The sequence below is a fragment of the Sciurus carolinensis genome, chromosome 5, assembly GCF_902686445.1.
Source record: "Sciurus carolinensis chromosome 5, mSciCar1.2, whole genome shotgun sequence".
In the NCBI taxonomy this organism is placed as follows: Eukaryota; Metazoa; Chordata; class Mammalia; order Rodentia; family Sciuridae; genus Sciurus; species Sciurus carolinensis.
Genome location: NC_062217.1, coordinates 12424756 through 12441708, shown reverse-complemented (window position 1 = coordinate 12441708; position 16953 = coordinate 12424756). Strand labels below are relative to the sequence as shown.

Genomic DNA, 16953 nt, shown 5'->3' with positions numbered 1-16953 from the left:
ATTTATTTTGGCAGGCTAACTTTGATAAGGAATGTTTGTTTTGTTTTAAATTATACATCCACCTGGGCTTCCACAGATGTCTGTGGAGCTGTGCACACTAATGCAAGTTATATTTCTTTCCTCTGTTTTATGGTGATTTCTACTTTGGCATATTTGTTCTACTGGCTTGACTCAGTTTTTATTTTTATTTTTATTTATTTATTTATTTATTTATTTTTGGGGGGTGCTGGGGATCGAACCCAGGGCCTTGTGCTTATAAGGCAAGCACTCTACCAACTGAGCTATCTCCCCAGCTCCTCAGTTTTTATTTTTAAACAACCAACTTCTAGATGGTTGTTTTCTAACTCACTAATTTCTGTTTATACATATTGAGATTTCCTTCTGCTCTCATTTGGCTTTCTTTCTTTTCTTTCTTTCTTTCTTTCTTTTTTTTTTTTTAGCTTTTCAGAAAGGGAATTTAATTTATTTCCATTTTCCTCAGTTTTATTCATATAGTTAGTTAATGCAATAAATTTCCCATTAACAATTGCTTTAGCTCTATGCTACAGGTTCCTGGTATTTTTTTTTTTGTTGTTGTTGTTGTTGTTGTTTTGGTACCAGGGATTGAACCTAGGGGTGCTTAACTGCTTAGACACATCCCCAACCCTTATTATTATGTTTTAGTTTGAGACAGGGTCTCGCTAAGTTGCTTGGGCCTTGATTAGTTGCTGAGGTTGGGGATCTTCCTGTGATCCACCTGCTTCAGCCTCCCCAGCCACTGGGATTACAGGCATGTGCCACCACACCCGGCTTGTTACAGATTTTTTTATGCCATATTTTTATTATCTGCATTTTGAAAAAGTTTTACAAAACTTTTTGTTTATACTAAGAATGTTTGGGCCTAGATAATGCCCACGTTCACAGCCTTTCTAGTAATATTATTTCCTTATTATATTTAATGGTTTTATGTAAGAATTACAGGTAGGCAATGGTTTTCAAATAAGCCTTAAAATAAAATCTCTGAATATAAAATTCATAGATGCTTATTGAAGAAACTTTGGATACTTTAGAAAAAAAATTTTTAAAGGAAAAAGTTTGTAATCCTAACACCAAAAGCAAGTCACTCATATAACAGTGGGTTTTGTTATCCCTCTCAAATTTTCTTCCTATGCATTTAAGATTCAAAGTTGTGTTTAGCTTTGTATGCCGTCTCATGTCCTGGTTCTTAAGCCTAACATAATGAAAACAACTTATCCTCTTAAGACTCGTCTCAGCACAGTGTCCCATCCAACAGAACACACATGACTCTCAAAAGCCTGGGGAAATAATGTAGGACTTTGCTCTCAGGATCCCTTAAGCAGGTAGAGGTGGGGGGACTATTGAAGCAGATGTAATGAGAACTCCATGGAAAACTAGCCACAGGAGAGGGCTGGGGATGTTTTGTGGTTTCCATGATTGACACTGCCCCCACAATTCCTAGAAACAGTACCAGGACAATGACTCTTCCCTTGTTTCTCTTCCCTTAGCCTTCTGGGCTAGTGTCCTTAACATCCATTCTGCCCTGGCATGATGTAACTGGGATTATAGGTGGTGCATACAGTGACTCTGCTAAAGACTGCATTTCCTAGAATGCGTTGTGGCCAAATTCTGGCCAATAGAGGGTGAGCAGAGCTGCTAAAGGGAAAGGGCATTTCCTCTTCTTCCCCTCCATCTTCCCTCTAGAATGTGGGAGCTTGAGCAATCTTGCAGACTATAGGCTAGGGCTGTGATGAAGATCCACAGCGGCGAGATAGAAGGAAAATGGGGCTCAAACTAGGATTCTCTAGCCTGATATTCTTCTTCCAGAAAAACTGAAGTTCCATCTTATTAACTAGAAGTTTCTCCTCTAGAGCAACCAAACCTATACCCTAATACACACTCCCACACAAGTTCACATTCAGTCTCCTTAGCTTCCCACTTGTTCAGTCCTTCGACCTGCTGACCTGACATCTCCGTGAACACAGATCCCCACCCTCTGCCTCCCTCCTCCACCAAGCTCTTCGCTGCTCCTTGTCTGGGTCTGGCCACGGAGCTCCTTTCCTTCTACCCTAGCACCTCTTCAGCTCCATTAGACAGAGGGTCCTGTTAAGCATCTTATTAAAATCATTAAAGCTTTAAAGATCCAAAAACTCTGTAACAGCGTTTTAAAATCAAACCCTATCATTAGGTATTTAGGTTGTTTCCAAATGTTTGCCATCATACACACACACACACACACACACACACACACACACACACACACACAAATAGACGGTGAAAAGAAAAGGGGCTGGAGAAAGGCAGACGGGAGCCTGGGCTGCTCCGCTCCCACCACTGCCCGTCTGCGTGGTTTGGGACAGGCACGTCTGCTCTCTGGTGTTCAATTTTCTCCTTCGTAAAATCAACACTCTGATGCCCATGTTCTGATCTGTTCTGAAGATTAGAGACAATTATGTGATCGACTCTCAGGGCAGTGTGGCAGGCTCCATCAAGGCAGTCATCCACGCAGGGTGACAATGTGGTTTGCACAGTGTTATGTCTACACATTTTTAAGTGATAAAATTCCAGAAGTAGAGAATTATTGGTTCAGAGGAAGGAACGATTTTCCACATTCTTAATAATACTTAGTAAATGAGTGACTGACTCCTGTTTTTTTTTTCTTTTGTTTTAGTTTTTCCTAAATGAAGAAACCAAAGTTTAAAGAAGTTAAACCATTCATCTGGAAATTTAGTGCTCACAAGTGGTAGAGATCAGATTAAACCCAATTTTCTAAATTTTTTGGTCTGGGCAATTTCTACTAAATGTCACAGACCCAAAGCTCTAACCCTTACAGTACAGGAAGTGGAATTAAAATCCTTTGGGAAAATCAACGCTTGTGTAAGTTTTCTGCTTAGTTTGCTCTCTGGGACTATGGTAGTGTAGCACACACTGGGTCCTTTACAGTGGAAACAGGTTGTTTCTCACAGTTCTAGAGGCGGGAAGTCCAGTGTCAGCGTGCCGGAGCTTGGTGAGATCCTTCTTGCTCTGTCATGATATGGTGGAGGGTATCACCTGACAAGAGTGAGAGAGCGTGTGTACTCAGGTCTCCCCTCTTCCTGTAAAGCCACGAATGCCATCGTGGGAACCCCACACTATTGACCTCTTCTAGCCCTAACTGCTTCCCAAAGGCCCTACCTCTAAATACCATCAACACATGAGTCTGTGAGTAAGTTTCCAACACTTGAACTTCAGGGGCACATTCAAACCACAGTACTTCCTTTGTAATCCTGCTGTCTCCATCTGACGGGTTCTTCCTCAGGATATTTTATGGGCACATCATAAAGGGGTGTTGTAAAAGCCATCAGTTTCAGGGGCTAGGGAGGCTGGGATTTTTTCCCAGTCCTGTCATCTATACTTCCTGTTATCTTGGCAGAAAAAGTCCACTTATCTGGGCCACAGTGGAGTTATCTGTAAAGTGAGAACTCTGTGTGATACCTAAGGTCACTTCTGGTTTAAAGTCCCTTGATAGGTAGGGTGATGTGGACGGTTCTGAGGAATCAAGACCCAAGCTCTTCCCAGACGCTCTGCTATCACGCCACATTCGATGGTCTGTTCCAAGTGTGTGCGTGGGCATCCCCCCTCCTCTCCAGACATGGTTGCACACCAAAAGAACACACGTGTGCTTCATCCCTTAAGTGTGCGTTGGAAGGCCGTGTTGAGAGTTTAAAGTTGGGTCTATTTAAGAGATTTTTTTGTTTGAGAAAAATATGTATTTGTACAGTGAAGGCCGGGGGGGAGTGAAAACAAATGAAAAGCGCTTGATTTGGGAGGGTCGAATTGACAGTGGAAACTTTCCCCCCAGTTATCCTTAATGTCACTGATGCAGTAACAACGTCAACAACAGCAATACTTGTTAACATGCTAGTGGTGAATCCTGGCATTGAGAACTTTGTTTGGAGAACTTTAAAAGAGTGAACTCTTGTTCTTCCTAAAAAACATTTTCAAATCCTGTTTAGTTTGAGTCAGAGTGAGTCAGCCGTCAGGGGGTCTCTGGAATGGCTGAATCTACCAACGGGCAGAAAACCCTGCAGAAAGCGTATGTAAGAATTTGTTGCACAAACAAGTTTTAGGGATGCCATGGCAGGGGGTGGCCCAAGCCTGGTTCAGGACAGACCTGCTGGCGCCCACACTAGTCTCACTCTGTCCTCACTCTCTGCACCCAGAATCCCAGTCCTGTGTCACCACTTTCCTGGTTTTTTTTTTCTTGCCTGGTATAAGCAGGGACGTATTGGCTAATGGCATCTCGTGAGTGGAGCGCAGGCTGCTGTCAACAGTCTGCAGTTCACACAGCAGCCCCCCAGGAAAGAACCATCCAGCCTTAAGTGTCAACAGCACCCGGGCTGAGAAGCCAAGCTTTGGAGACAAGAGAAGTGAAACAGGGAGGGAGTCACTACTCTAGTCCTCTGTTGTTTACAAAGGGCACAGAGACTAAGCAAGGGGGCATCGCCAGTTCCTCAGCTCTGCCCAGTGACATCCACTGCCTGAGAGCTTTGCTGGATGAAGACTGACCTCGGGCAGTCTGCCCCACGTGTGGATGAGGGGTTGGTCTTTGCCCCAATTCAGTGCCGGTGCCCTGACGCACATTCCCGCACGCAGGGCCTCTTCGTGCCAATCATCTCTCGGTAGCCTTTCTGCACTGTAGCCAGCTTCCTGCAAAACCAGTTTCTCGGGCTTGAGAAAGGTGTTTGCAGAGCCCCGACTGTCTGAATCTCCTCTTCCCTGATGACATGAACTCAAAGGTGCTAGACCGCATTCTGGATAAGGAGGCCACTTCCTGGGTGAAGGGGAATTGGCAGAAAGGTCCAAGAAGAGCAGCTGTCAGAAATGACCCCCAGTCAAGTCAGAATGAGGCAGCGCTACTGACATTGGCACCAACTCCACCCAAGCATTGATGACAGAGTAATGTTTCCGTGGATCTTGTTCTGAGAGCTGGCTTGGAGAATTCATTGTACAGGGAAAGATGGAGAGAAAGGAATTGGTCAAAGACACAGAAATCAGAGGGGAACAGGGTTCATGGACAGGACAAAATAACATCTGTCTCTCAATAGTGGAGAATGGGATCATGTTAGCTCACCAGAGCACGGCGAAAATATTTTTCACAATATCTGGTTTGTTTAATTTTGTATCCACTATGTGATTCTGCTCTTGATGGTTTTTTGAGGTCATATTTTCCTGTTGACATGCTAAAATGAAGACTTGATTGCTTTTATTGTAAATTGATAAGTGTGATTGGCCATGTATAAGGATGATTTGGTCATCAGAATTGTAGGAACCATTATGCTAAGGGTTCCGGAGACACAGCTGAGGCTCCTGGCAACTTCCATGACAACGAGATGGGAGGCCATGTTGCTTCTTGGTGAGTCCTTCAGAAGCAGGTGTTTAAAATGTTTTTCAGCACAAGTGGGTCTGTGTGGAGAGACTGGAACCCCAGTCTTGCTCCTAAAGCCAAGGCCCTGGTCCCATCTTTAAGGGTTGACAGAAAAGTTTGAAGACCTGGGACTCCCTGGCGTTTTGTGTATCCTTCCATGGAGGGTTTTGGTCCTCCCAATAGTCCACCTGAGGACGTGATCATCTTATTAATTATGGAAGACAATAGGTACCTGGTTGGAGAAAAGGGAGGGTCTTGTGAGTCACAGGGGTGGGCCACACGGATGAGGCTGAGCAGATCCATGACTAAAGGAGTTTCCTAAGCAGAACATCTTGAGGGACTGACCATCACGGCTGGTGTGGTTGACGCGGTGGGACCAGGCCCTGGGCATGGGCTTCGAGGACGCACACTCACTCACCCTCTCTGCTTGCTCACTCTCTTAGGGTCCTGCAAAAGTAGGGCCTCCTTGGCTTTGGTGCACTTAGCACTTTACCTCAGCCTCATCCTCCCCTGGTGGTTTGGACCTTCTTCTTCCAGATGGTTCCAGAAGTTTCTAGAATACCAGAGTTTTCAATCTTCTACTCCAAGATTTGACTTTGCCTGGTGCTTTGAGCCTGCTCAGAACCTGGGTCCAATGGTCTACTCTGAATTTCCCCTGCCACCCACTTGGCTTAATCAAACTAGGACTTGCCAAAAGAGAGGAATTCAGTTTCAAGTTTCCAACAGAGGAAATGACTGTACATTCCCTGGATGGAATGTTGTGTTTCTTTCTCTAGATCCCATACCCTTTATCTGAGATCAGTGAAACCAGAGAAAGAGTACAAACTGGTTTGTCTAGGAAAATACCACCATGCTGTGAATATTAAGATTTGGAAGCACTGTGGAGGCCAAATTATAGCTATGAAGCCAGCATAGCAACTGGGAAAGGTACTTATGGCAAAATGTCTCAGTGAAATAGGGTCAAAATGTGAATAATGCCAAGAATACAGCCCTGTATGGGAATACTAGTCAAATATGATGTTATCAAAAGGATTTAGGTCTCTAGTCCCGTGGTCCCTCTGCTGAATCAGAATGCTAGAACCAGGAAGCTGAACTTTAAATGAGCTTTCCAGTTGACTTTTCTGAACTCTGAAGAATGAGAACTATCATGCAAACAATTGTATGCTTGGGACATCATTCTGCAGCAAAGATGTTCAGCAAAGCACGTCAAACTTCACCAGATTAGGTGGGATCACCGAAGGTTCTTTCTTACCTCACCTTTTTCACTACTGCTATTTTACCCTTACAAATAAAAATAAGGGAGCTTACTGTTATGATCAAAAATAGAAGAAGAGAGCCGGGTGCACTGGGGCACACAGTGGCTCTGGAGGCAGAGGCAGGAAGATTGCAAATTCAAAGCCAGGGGATGAGGCTTAGTGGTCAGGTGTCCTGGGTTCAATCCGGAAAAAAAAAAAAAAAAGTGAAAATTACAACAAAATAGAAAAAAATTTGAAAATATGTAAATAAAAAGGAGGAAGGATGATTGGTGAGAACCTGGTGACAAGGTCCAGGCAGCAGCCACTGAGTGGCCCAGGGGAGCCATGCTGCAGACACGTTTGCGGTGGAGGTGCAGAAAGAGGGCTCTACCCAGACTTGGGGAACCTGGGTTCCGTTCCAGCTCAGGGTTACTAGCTGTTAACTTTGGGGAAAACCTTGGGATGGTGTCAAGTCTGAACTTAAGTTACCGACTTCATTAAGCACTTTCTGTGGGCCAGTCCCTCTTCTTAGCGCTTCACATATCATGTGACCATCACAGAGACCCTTTGAGATAATTCCCTTATTATCCAAGTTGTTCAGTGCTGGCGATATAGCACATCATGTAGAGTGCCTCACTCGCATGCTGGAGGCCCGGGTTCGAGTCCCCAGCATTGTGGGATTGTGGAAATAACAAACAAATGAAATCATTTCTGAGCCTCCCAAGTTGTTCTGAGGAGGAAACTGAGAATCAGAGAGGTTGAGTAACTTACCCACCAACATTCAGCTAGGAAGAGGCAGTGCTGGAAATACATATGATGCTCTTTGTGAAGTGAGTATCCCTGTCTAATGTCAGGGGCAGCGTTTTTCTTTTTAAGGTGGCAGAGGACGCCCTCGAGTCAGAAGGGAACCTTTGCATTCTTCCCTGTGACCTCATGCATTGCTCTATTCCCAGAAGGCCACCCTCTCTGAGATCGGCACAACCTGAGACAGAGATACTGAAAGTGGATCAACTAGGAGAATATATCCCCACTGTGACAAGTCAGTATTGTCACAAGGAGGCCCAGGAGAGGTCAGCATCCCACGCTGTATCTGCCTTGGGATTCAGAGGTGTCACCTGCCTTCTGAGTTCCGTGAACTGGTGCTGTGAGCCAGAGCTGGTGTCCCTATCAGTAGATCTGGCTTAAGTCCCAGCCCCACCACCTGCCGGCTGTGGGGTCACCTGCAACTCATTTCACCCTCTGGTCCCCAGCCCTAGCTGCTGAGCTGGTGTTACAGGGCCTGGTCCAGGCCCTGCAGGTGATTCTAGTGCACGGAGGCCCTGGGAACCTCCGCCGACCTCCCTGAGCTTTCTGTGTGAAGCGAGGGACGGTTTATAACAAAGGCTTACTTATTAAGTGTTTACATTAGGCATGTTCTCATCTGCCACCACACAAAGCCCGTGAGTCCAGAATTGCTTATCCCCTATGTCGCCGTCAGTCCCTGGCTAGTGGCAGAGCTGACCCGACCCAGCTGCTCTGACTCCAGGCCCAGGCTTTCCACTCGCTGCCGCAGCTCACTGCCATCGACGGAGGTCCTACACACAAGAACTTCCCGAGATCAGCCAAGAAAAGCCAAGCGCAGTGTCTGGCACTGAGTCAGTAGATGGAAAACAATGATTCACTTGAGGTAAGAATTCTTTCTCACGTGCATCGTTCCAGGTGTCCGGAGCTCTTTATTCACATATCTTTATTTTCCTTGGTTTTTAAGACAAGGCAATGTGTTCTTTTTCAGATCATAGGATGCATAAAAACCCGGAATCCAGACTCTTACCTCCAGTCCTGTAGTTCCCGGATCGAGTTGGCTCAGTCTGCATCAGGTGATCCTTCGGGGTCACTGCGGAGCGGTCTCTGCTGGAGCAGAAGGGAACGAGGGTTTGCCACCAGGTCAGGAGGCTTGTGCGATGATTGACAGCAGCTGGAGCCAGAGACCTTTATCTTCCCGAAGGTCCTGTTTCAGGAAATCTTTGACTGTATTGCCCACCAGTATCCTATGACTTCCTGACACAATCCCCAAATCCCAGGGCTGTCCTAGGGGTCTATCAACCCCAGGGCCAGTTGAGGGCTGTGCCATCTCAGGGCGACAGTCCGCATCACAAGGCTGTGTGTGAAGGGCACCACTCGACAGGGAAGCCTTCCTTGAAGTCCTCACGCCCTCCCTGGTGAGTACCGGGGTCACCTGTAGACTTGTTAAAAGCGCAGACAGCTGGGGCCATCTGCAGAGTCTCTGGCTCAGTTCAGCCCCAGGAAGTGTTTCTAACTAGTTCTCACAGGCTGCTGATTGGGAACTGGCAGGGGCCACACTTTGCAAGGGGGGGACAGAGAGGCAGCTGTCATCCTCACCAGAGCCTTATGGGCCTACCTCTCAGGCATCCCACAAAGCCACCTGAGCCCTGACCTGGCACAGGAACTCCTCCTCTTTGGTCACAGTGGAGGGACAGAGGAGCATGGGGACAGGCGGGAAGCAGTAAGGTTTGGCAGGGGCAGGACTAGGTCTAGGAATTCCAACCTCCTGGGTCAGGCGATACCGAGGCTGGACAGGAATGGTCTGGAGGCAGGGCGGTCTTACGCACTGGTGGTGAACACCAGAGTCCAGGGAGAAACACGAGACTCCAACGCCAAGGAAGTCCAGGTAACTCAGACAAGGTGCAGAGCGGCATAATGTGATGGAGTGCTCAGGAGGAGCACCCTCAGCAGGACTTGGTGCTCTGGACATTTGTCACTTCTAGGTACAAAGGCAGCAGAGAGGAGGGTGGGGACCTGGGCTCAGGGGATCACTAAAGCCCAAGGAAGAGTTGGGAGACCAGCTCATCCAGCACCCGATGCGGGCAGGGGCAGAGGAACCCACCTGGGAAGCGAACCTGGCGAAGTCATGTGAAAACATCAGTGTGCGGGACATGAGATTTTTGCCATAGGAAAACTAAAAATAAACTTCTTTTATGATACTTACTAAAACAAGAAATTGATCTTTTGAGAAACTGGGTAAAAATGTCTGACGTCAGTGACTTTTGCACGCTGTGGGCAGTTGGCACCCAGGTGTCTTTCTGGCTGCTCCAGAGGCAGCTACTGTGTCGTAACCGCTGGTTCTGTCCCAACCCTGGAGCATCCCCTTCATTTGTTTTGAAATTGCCCTGTGTTCCTCTGCAGTATGATTAAGAGCCAGCGAGATGGCAAGTCGGGCACAGCCACCCGTCTTCCCTGCTGAACTCCACGGCGCCTCGCAGAACCCCGAGCCTCTCCCAGCTCTGCCCTTAATCATTCGGGTTCCTTTGACGTTTCCAGAGTAAACGAGGACACAGGCTTTAAATGAGGAAAGAATCTGACCTCGCCTAAGAGGTGTCATTTTTTAAAATATAGAAATAAAAGAAAAAAGCTGTACCCTGACTCATCAAAATAGAAAAGCGTTTTCAATGAGCTGCCCTTCAGCTGGCGAGCTGTCTTGGTTGAGCATCTTTCATTTCCTCAGGCCACCGTGTGCTCCGAATCCTTCATGCAGGTCAGGGAGGCGCATTCTCTTTACTCGGAACCCCCAGTGAAAGGAACCCCAGGATCTGAATGCCCAGCATCCTCCACTAGCAAGCACCCAGTAGCTCTGTCTCTCAGGGTCTTCTGCTTAATGCGGTTTTAACTGCGCTGAAAACCGTATGGGCTAAAATAAGGTTCAGTAATAGACAGGAAGGAGGAAGCTGAGTAAGCACAGAAGTGGAGCAGGAAGTGAAAAGACTCACAGGCGGTAGCTGGCAGTGGAAATGAGAGAGGCCGGGAAAGCTCCCAGGGCTGACAATAGGCTTCGCCGTCATAATTATACTAAAAGGGACTCGGAACAGAATGGGAGAGATGGGGACATTGGGAACGCTCAGCGCTTCTCCCCTGAGGGATTTCTGAAAGCATTTTTCCCTGCTCACAAAAAAGACACATAAAGTGACATTCAAGGAGTTCATCGAGTGTCCACACGGGTGTTGTTTGGGGAGTGTTCTCAGATAAGCCCACGTGTCTGTGGTCACCATCCAATGGGACAGCCCTGTGTCCATCATTGGTTATTTCCCTGGTTTAGTCTGAAGGCGGAGGAAGGAGAACAGCAAGGGAAGCTGTCAGTTACCAATCTGGTCCTGGCCGCGCAGGGCCCTCTGTTGGAAGCCTGACCACTGAGCTTCCTGCTAGAGGTGGTCTGACTTCCTCCAAGTCTCCCTCACGGATGCAGGTGGCCCCCCAAGCTGGCTGCTGCAGACTGCGGGCAGAGTTCCCATTCATGTGTGGTTTTGCTACTGGCCGCACATTGTTCGCTCTCTTACCTTCATGTTATTGCCCCAGGTGACCATAAGAAAGGAGAGCAGAGATGGTGGCCACATACACCAAGCTGAAGAGCGGGAGTGGAGGAGGCTCCTTATTCCCAAGTCCAGAGGTGCTGCTGAAGACACTGGCCTCTGCATCAGATCATATAGTCTCTGGGGATGAGCGACAGGCCCGTGCCAGGCAGAGAGAGCACAGCCTGCTTTCGCCTTGCATGGTGGGCTCTGTCCCTCCTGTTGGTGACCTTGCTTCATAAGGCCTTGCCCATAGTGTTCCAGGACACCTATCCCAGGGTGTGCTCCACGTCCCTGCCCAGCCCTGATATAACTTTTTCCTTCCCCAGCTTCTCCCTCCAAAGCTCCATTCTCAAGGTGTGTGGTCACGGTGGGTGTGGCAAAAAGCAGATCAATGGTCAGTCCTCAGTGCTTTCCCAAGTGACTGGAAAGGGTATGCCTTGCAGGATAACAGCTCCCATTCAGACAATTCTGGGCTGTCACTCAGGAAAAGATTCCAGGCAGGATGGGAGGAGGTCCCCTGGGAGCAGGTTATCTGTGTTCCATGCGGCGGGAGCTTGCTAGAGTGAGGGCACCATGGGCCCAGGGATCTGATGCCACCTGGAGGGGCACAATCCATAGGACTTCTTCACCTCCCGGCCTTACAGGTTGGAGAGGCCATCCAGCATCTGGCCAGCAACAGCCCTTCCTGGCACTTAGAAAGTTCTGTGCATTTAGGCTCATGAATCCGCACTTGTAGAGCATTGCTCTTCCCACAATGCAAAGTCTCAAGTGAGAACTCCGCGACTAGGAATCTGGCAGAGAAGCCATGGAGCACTGGGTCCAGACAGCCTTTGTGGGTCAGTAGAAAGGATCCTGTGTCTCTCACCTTGACCTTAACGTACAGGTCAGGTGCCCAGTGCTGTCCAAAGTGTTAGGGGAAAAATAATTAAAATCAAAATCCACTCCCAACCCAGAAAGTCCTGCCACTAAGGTGGGAAGAAAGACAATAATTTAATTACTGCTTAAGTAAACCAGATGAGGAGCTCCATGGGCAACCTGCAAAGATGGCACATCTGTCCATCAGTCAGCGTTGCCACCTGGGTCCCATCTCCTCCCAGGACATAGAACTCATGTTCTTTCTGGATGATTCCATTGCTAAGAGGTGCTCCCAGCTCCTTGAGGAAAAATTCTTGAATTGTAAGACTAGCAAGTGACTTTAACCACTAAAAAAAGCCCAAAAACAAACACACACACACACACACACACACACACACAAACCACATGTGTTTGAAAAGGATAGAGAAAGCAATTTTCAACCAGAGGACTTTTGATTTGCCCAGACAGAAGCCTCACCTGACTTCAGGAGTCAGAGCTGGTTCAGGAGGACTCTGTGGGAAACCTGTCAGAGATCAAGCTTGGTGCGGATGTCACATGGGTCAGTTCCCACCTTTCGAGTGACTTTGTATCATCACCTCTGCCCTCTGCCGCCCAGGGTCCTCACCCTAACTACAGAAGCCAAAAGGGGGAGGGATCTATGAGGGCCAATGTCACCCTTGCCTTCTCCCCACAAAGCCTTAATCCCCCTCCTGGACAGTCCCACTTCATCTCAGATCCCTATTGGCCAGCCCAGACTGCTATAATGGAAAACAAGAGCAAAACTGAGTGTCAGCTGCCAGTTAGGGCAGGACGGCAGCTGCAGAAGCCCCGCTCTCCAGGGACGGGGAGCTGGTGTTCCCAGTAGAGAGCAAAAACCCTCAGGAGGGTCTGTGTTTCGTGCAGACATTTTCTCCTCTTCCCCAAAGTGGTCTTCTCCCAATCGAGTCCTTTCTGGAAATCCAGCCCCTGCCCTTCCTGCTGCTGCCAGGGCTCCGTGTGGAGGGGGCATCCTGCTATCTCTAAAACAGCCCCGGAAGCCTCAGGCTTCTTCTCTGTGGTGGGTCTCTAGCCACACTCTCAGATGTTGCAAAAAGATCTCATCGGTCACGAGTTCAAACCCTCTGGCCCTCACCGCAGGCTATTGCCAGACGTCTTCAAGGCAGGTGACTGCTGGCCTCACCCGCAATGACACCAAGGCATGCCACAGCCAAGCCACCATTCACACACTCACTTCTGCAGTCCTTTCCCAAGAGCCAACCCCCCCAGAGGTGTGCACACAGGGCAGAGGCTGCCCTGGTTCCTACAGAGGAGCAAACAAATATTGAATGTGCGTTTGAGCCTTCCATTCCCAAGGATGCTGAAGTGAGTCCAGGCAGTGTCCAGTGAACCAGGAGTCACCCGGGCTGTGGTCTGAATCCTGTTGTACCTCATATTCCTGAACTCTTCAGTGGTGGTTTAGTCAGATTTTTTTTTTTTTTTCTGCTGCAACTAAAAGACCTGACCAGAATGATTGTAGAGAAGGAAAAGTTTACTTGGGGGCTCACAGTTTCAGAGGTCTCAGTTCATGGACAGCCCATTCCATTCTTTGGGGCTCAAGGTGAGGCCAGAACATCATGGTAAAAGAGTGTGGCAGAGGAAAGCAGCTCACATGATGATCAGAAGAAGAGAGACTCCATGCACCAGATACAAATACGTACCCCAAAGTCACGCCCCCAAGGCTCCCCTATGCAGAGACATGTTTAAGCAGCTCTAAGATGGCGGCTGGCATTGGGCCAAGAGGTGGCGCATAATTAGTGTTAACATGGCATGATCTACCTTTTGCCTGATTGGTTGATGTCTCTTCCGCGCTCGAGGTCTACACGCGTTCCTCATTCTTTCTCGATTGGTACCATGGTGCGTGCTCCAATCGTGCTACTTAATCCTAAGCTGATTGGCTGCCTTAGTGTATATAAGACATTCTCTTTACCTGGAAGAAGATCGCAGGTCGGAGGACTAAGAACACACCTCTAGATTGCAGAATGAAGGACGCAGTACACGGGACGCACTACTAAGAAGCACCTCTGATAGCACGTACCTCTAGCACGCACCTCTAGGATGCACCTCTAGGATGCAGGATGCAGGACGCACCTCTAAGAAGAAGCAGCAGAACTCTAAGAAATAGCTCCTCTGAAAGTGTAGCCTCTCTGATAATAGTAGCCTCTCTGAGAGCGTAGCAAGCCTCTCTTCCTCTAAAACTTCCTCTAAAAGCAAGCAAGCGTCTTTTCCTCTATAAACTAGCAAACAAGCAAGCAAACAAGAAAGCAGTCCAGAAAAAGAGAATAGTAGTTCATTCCCAGTCCACCTCCGATTCCTTCCGGCGGGATTGTTGCTGCAGGTGGCAACACCCCTCCTCTAGCCATCCCCTGCCCACCTTCAATTACCACTCAGTTAATCCCATCAGGATTCATTCACGGATTGGCTTAAGGCTTTCATGACCCAACCATTTCTCCTCTAAACCTTCTTGCATTGTCTCACACTTGAGCTTCTGGGGATCACCTCACATCCAAATCATAACAAGTAGAAAGACCAGGAAACCTTTCCTGAATAACGTCTGCAGCATATAAGCCTACCCAGAGGTTCAGCTTGGCCTTGGAGTTTGGCTGAGGCCTGTGAGTTAGCTTGGCAACCAGGCTCATTTTGGATGTCCTACTAGCCAATTTCACTGTCTTTTTGGACATCCTGACCTCCTGCACTAGGTGACCACTAACTGGAACCAGTGTGGTAACATAGTTACATTAACAGGAATACTGTTTGGATCTTTTGTTATACCTGAATACCTGAGTTCAACTATGAGTGAAAGTTCTGGATAGATCAATGTATAATGCAAACAAAGGACATGTTCTTAACCAAAGCATGGGTCTTAGTGTGGGATGGCTTCATGCCCTGGCACCACTGCCTCTGGTCAGCTCCTCAAGCTCAGGAGCTAGAGAATGCACCAGTCTGTACCTTTGTCACCTGCCACTGGAGAGGAAAGGAACCCTTCTTTCTTTCATTCTTTCTTTGTCTGATATGTGTGTGTGTGTGTGTGTGTAAAACAGGAATGAAGACATTCTTTTATCTAATCACAGCAGAAGTTGTTAAAGTCAGGAGATTTAATAATAATAATCCTATTTTCCAAATGTTCAGTAATTTTTATAGCATTATTATTATCTTTTAATCCAGGATGTGGCCCAGGCTCATGTTTGCATTTAGTTGTTAAATCTCTTTACTTTGCTTTATCAGGACCCATCCCTCACCCCTTTTCTTGTCTTTCATGGTGTCTTTTTATTGTTTTTCTTTAATGACATTGGCATTATTTAAGAGTACAGGACACTTCTTTATAGGACATTCTCCCATTTTAGCATCAGTTGGCTTCTTGTGATTACGATCAGCTTTCCTCTTGATTAGAATTGGGTTCCTCATTTGGGGCAGAACTTCTGCTGAGATGATGCTGGATTCTTAGTGCATGGCATTGGGAGGTAGGCGACGTCAGTGTGTCCCACTATTACCGATTGCTCAGTTAAGGTAATAACCCTAACCTGCTGTTCTCTCCACTGTTCTGTTGCAATTAGTAAGCTAATTGTGGGGAGAGGCTTTGAAAGCAGACCTCGCCTTGTTGTATTAGTCAGGGGGCGGGAGGAGAGAGAGATTTTAAGAAATCAGGTCATGTGGTTGTGGAGACTGTCAAGCCCAAAATGTGCAGGGCAGGCTGGAGGCCTTTCTCTTTGTGGGGCTGTGGACTTGGGGGGCTGTGGACTTCCTCCTCCTAAGGCCTTTGGCTGGCTAGACGAGCACCACTCTGCCATCATGAAGGTAAATCTACTTTAAAAATCTGCTGGTTGAAGTTTGGATCTCATGTGAAAGATACGGTCACAGTGCAAGACAGTATTCCACCAAAAACGTGGTGTCACCAGATAGACACAAAATGAGCCATTATACCTGTCAAACTCCCCAGGGGCCTTGGCACCCCTTGATCATGTAAGCCTTAGCCAGTCATTACTGTGATGGCTCAAAACGGGAACGTTGCCACTCTGCCATTCCTCCTACACCTACCAGCTCTTTCCAAACTTAGGACATTTTACATAAAGCTAAACTCCCCCCACGTTTCCCAGGGGCGCCGTACACACGATTCATATTCTCAGGGGTATAATTCCATATCGCTCTGTTTTAAGGATATTAAGTCTCTGCTTCCCTGGGAACTTATTCTGTCAGTGGTACATGCGGGTCCTCCTTGTAACCATCCCTCTTTCCTATCACCGTTGGCCGAGAAGTCCATGTTTTCTCCCACGGATTTGATGACAGCTTTTTCAAATGCTAAGTGCTCGTGCAAGTTGGGTCTGTTGTGATCATCAGGTCCCCTCCACTTGTCTCTTCACGCACCCATATTCTCTGTCTCAGGACGAGGTCACACAGCGCGCTGCGTCATCTCTTGGCAGACAGTCACCTTTGAGTCTCCCACATTCCTGCACATCTTGTGAGCTGGCGGCGTTCAAGACTATCTTTCCAAGGACATTTGTGTAGCACAGTCTTGGAAGATAGAGACAGTGTCTCCCTGAAGGGGAGGTGTGCTTATGCTATTAAGAAAGATTGGGGATTCCTAAACTGTGTTCTTCCCCATCGTGAAACTTTGAGGTATGCAGGGCTCTTCTATCGGGGACAGGAAGCTGTGGTAGGGTAACTTACTTGCAAGAAGGATAAACCCCAGACTCCTCGCGGTCCTCAACATTGTCTTATAGAGTAGTCCACCTCGATGATCCTCTCTTTTAGAGTCTTCCTGGTATTCTTACACGTTTGTCAATGTAATCTTAGAATTATCTAGTTCCAAAACAAAATAAATTAATTAAAAACAAAAATGTCTGGTGCTCTTCTACCTAGTGAGTAAACTTTACAAATCAATTTAGGGAGAATCTATAACTTCATTGTCTTTTCCATTTTCAGGATCAATTTTATAATTTTATAATGCAGGTCCTTGTCAATTTATGCTTGAGTTATAGCCCTTCTTAAAATCAAATCCTGGATTTTGTTTTAGATAAATGGTGAGAAAACCCTTTGAGAACTTAGGATTAAAATCATAATGGCCAAAACATGGTTTGTCATT

At 47.3% G+C, this 16953-nt stretch overlaps 1 non-coding gene across 1 annotated transcript; it reads right to left on the bottom strand.

The window, feature by feature from the left end:
- Positions 1-217: 217 nt before the first annotated feature.
- Trnai-uau (transfer RNA isoleucine (anticodon UAU)) lies at positions 218-291 on the bottom strand. The gene has a single exon. It is a non-coding gene; the product is annotated as a tRNA-Ile (tRNA).
- Positions 292-16953: the final 16662 nt, after the last annotated feature.